The sequence below is a fragment of the Triticum dicoccoides genome, chromosome 7B, assembly GCF_002162155.2.
Source record: "Triticum dicoccoides isolate Atlit2015 ecotype Zavitan chromosome 7B, WEW_v2.0, whole genome shotgun sequence".
Lineage (NCBI taxonomy): Eukaryota > Viridiplantae > Streptophyta > Magnoliopsida > Poales > Poaceae > Triticum > Triticum dicoccoides.
Genome location: NC_041393.1, coordinates 730,634,683 through 730,638,500, shown reverse-complemented (window position 1 = coordinate 730,638,500; position 3,818 = coordinate 730,634,683). Strand labels below are relative to the sequence as shown.

Genomic DNA, 3,818 nt, shown 5'->3' with positions numbered 1-3,818 from the left:
AAAAAAACCGTGGAACAGGGGGGAAGCGCTAGGACGTGGGAGGTGGTCGGAAGGACGAAAAAACCCGTCTCTGGTGGGACGAAAATTGACCGGCGGAGACTACCAACTGCTCCATTAGGAGTAGAGATTTTGTACACAATCCACCCACGTCTCATGATTATATTCTAAACAGTGTAAATCTCAATATACTTGGGTATATGGAAATTTTATTATGTACGTGTATGATTTGAGGTATCTCCATATACTTGGATAAAGACAACATTTCCGTACGTTTACATAGCCGGGTATATACAATTACAAAAACATTTGGGTATACTATTGATGTATGCCAAACTAACATTTTTCGATATGTCGTATATCTCAATATTTTAGCCGGGTATATATACATATTTTACTTGGATATACAGGTCCACTAGATACCTACAACATTTTTGTACCATTTCCATAGCGGGTTATATACATGTACACAAACATTAGGTATACTATTGATGTATGAGAAACTAACATTTTCTGATATGTTGTATATCTTAAATTTTTACCCGGGTATATACATAGATGGGTATATATATATATACATATTTTACTTTGGATATACAGGTTCACTAGATACCTACAACATTTTTTTACCATTTACATAGTGGGTTATATACATGTACAGAAACATTGGGTATACTATTGATGTATGAGAAACTAACATTTTCTGATATGTCGTATATCTCAAATTTTTAGCCGGGTATATACATATTTTACTTTCGATATCACATTTTCCAGTAATTTGTATATCTTAAATTTTTAGGAATATAATATTTCTGGTGTCTGAGGTATCTAGAGTGCATACATGCATCCTCTTATTAGAAAATGTAGGTGCCTAAAATATAATATGTATTCTCAGGTTTCTAGTATTAAAAAATATAAACATACTTAAAAGGGTAAATGAGTAAATCATTTGAACTTTTCAATATGCAGATAAGCTAGTCGTATGTACATACTAATAAGTCATTTTTTGCATGTATGTCCTAGTAACTCGCACATACCGAAGAATATATTGGGCATAGGCATACCCGAGAATATCTTGGGTACTAAAAATTTCACACACACGCAAATACTATATTTATAGGTATATGTATACAAAAAAATTGTGCATATTCAAGATATTTCCAGGTATCTGCATAGTATAGTTATAGGTACAAATATATGTTGTACGTATAACAGTGCCCATGTTCATATGTTGGGAGGCACCAGATTCAAATTAGCATATAAAAGATTGCCCACATGGAATGTGTAACATGCGTCTTTTCTGGAAATGAATCAACTGAGAACAAGCAATTAGCATGTGACGTTTTTGAAAGGCAATCAATTGGCGTGGAGGTGCTAGTGCATGCATAGATAATTTGGAAAGTGAAACATTGAATGATCAAGGTGCTCAGGCACCTAGATGCCCCACAAAATTAACTATATGTATACGGTCACGCTATTCGTCACCCTGGGTGAGGAATATACATATCTCTACTCCTAATGAAGCAGTTGGTAGTCTCCGCCGGTTAAATTTCGTCCCATCAATCCTGGTTTATTTTGGTCCTCAGTCCCACCTCGTACGTAACAGCGATCCCTCACTGGACCCGTGAAGCACCCACCAAGTCCAGACGGTTGATCCAGGAAAAAACGTGTGAAAAAATCTGCGAAAGAAAACCTAGGAAAATTAACCAGACGCTCGTACGAGCGATTCCTCTTGCCCCCGCCGCTCGCACGAACCTGGAGCGAGGCCCCCTCGCGCAAAAAAGCCCGGCTAAGGTTCCACCCACCGCCGCCTCCCTGCCACATTTGCTCCCTCTCTTCGCTGATCCACCTACGACATGCTCCTCTTCTTCGATGCGGCCTAACCGCGCCCCGTTCGCCCGCCCGGCCACCTGCCCGTGAGGGTTTCCGCGGCACCGCCGCCGCCGGCTGCCATTCACGCCCACGCCGAGGGAAAGGCCGTAGTCAAGCCGTGGGGCGGGGGCATCGGCGACGGGGCTGATGCGACGGACCTCCATGCGCCCTCCAAACCGAATGCCCTCTCGTCCACGTCTACATCTGTCCGTTTATCTCCTCTGAGTCAGAGTGCCCTCCGTCAGAACTCTTTGTCAGCATGGCGGCCGGTGGCAGCGGCCATCTACGATCTGTTCGTGCGTTGCCCTGATGGAGGCGGCCGTGCTCCATAGCAAGGTCAGGATTGCATCAGTTCGTTTGAGTTCCTCTTGTTCTCTTCTCTAAAGGCAATCCACTTATTCGTAGTTTATAGAGTGAATTCCATTTTTTACCTTGTAGTTGTACATTTGTGACACATATTACCCTATTTAGCGGAACTTTTATCGAAATGTCAGATTTTGAAGACTTTTAACACGGTTTTACCCCAGTTTTACATTTTGTTTGTTTATGGTCGATAGGATCGGCATGTTGCGTCATTGATTCGTAAAAAAAACTGTAAGGATCGGAGGGCATCATTGGCGATCTTGTCCAAGCTTCTCTTGTCTATCTGTTCCACTCCTTGTGGCCGTCCACATGTTTTTGGATACAGGGCGTCACCTCACACCTTACCTGATGGATACGCATCAAAAAACAAGGGTCCAAAGATTTCAAAAGGGGTATTCTAGACGAATTTTCACTCGAAGGGGTAATTAGTGTCACAAATGTATAAATATGGGGTAAAAAGTGGAATTCACTCTAGTTTATATACTTCGATCAGTCCAGAATTGGATAAACATGTTCATGTCCATGCATTAGAAAAAGGTTTCTGCTCAGAGCTACTACAGTGTGCCATCAAAGAAAAAGATTTGTATTTCATCCCAAAGAACAAGAGAATAACAGATTAGATAAGCATGTTCAGTACGTGCATTAGAGTGATTCTATTGATAATTTCTTTTGTTGCAGGCAGAAAGGGAAACCAACTTCAACTTTGCGAGGGTAATCTTCTAGAATCCTTGTCTTAGTCTAATCAATTTTTTTCCTCATATTTGTGCAGGCTGGGATGTTTAACTTTAGATTTGTGCTCCAAAGTCACATGGATTTTTTTTCAAGAAATTGGAATTATTATGCCGGAATGTGATCTCACAAACATACATCCATCCTCCCAGAAACACACACATGACGTACCCACTTCCTTTTGGATTTACCAGTATCACTATGTTGCATCTGGAGTACAAAACTTCAAATAATTCTTTTTTGGGTCAGACTATGAGCAGAAAGCAAATCATTTATAAAGAAACAAAAAAATTGGTCTGCTATCAGATGGTACATTTATTTCAACACAAAATGCAAGAAAGCTTCACGGTCATGAAGAGGGCATGCTTTTGAATTAATTCCGACTGATCTGAAATTCACTTAAATTTTGTTGTTGATTGATCTGCAGTTATTTTTTATTTGTAGAGAAGTTCCGCATTTGAGAAGCCGGAGAAGAGTATCTCACTAAGTACAGATTCGAGCTAGGGATATCATTTTCTCTCCAATCCATTTATCATGGGATCATTTCCCAGAAAAAGACAAACATGAAGGTAGCTGTGGACAGACTATATTTGTTTACTTCTTCTACCCACAAGTTTCATGTACTGGACAACTATATTACACATATCTTATGTTATGAAAGATAATAGTTAGTGATTGATATGGCAAGTGTCTACGAGCTGCCTAATATAGCATACATTTAACAGTTCTTTCGCATTCATATCTCTGCCTTTTCATAATTCCATGGATTTTTTTTCTTTTCTCGAATACGCACGAATGTGCGTATCATTCATTAAAGGAGGAGGGGGAAAAGCTCCCCAAAGTCACAACTTTACATC

General features: G+C 40.0%; 1 long non-coding RNA gene across 1 annotated transcript; it reads left to right on the top strand.

Moving 5' to 3' along the window:
• Positions 1-1,896: 1,896 nt before the first annotated feature.
• LOC119341295 lies at positions 1,897-3,592 on the top strand. The gene is made up of 3 exons (XR_005165018.1): positions 1,897-2,205; positions 2,911-2,943; positions 3,406-3,592. It is a non-coding gene; the product is annotated as an uncharacterized LOC119341295 (long non-coding RNA).
• The last annotated feature ends 226 nt before the right edge of the window (positions 3,593-3,818 follow it).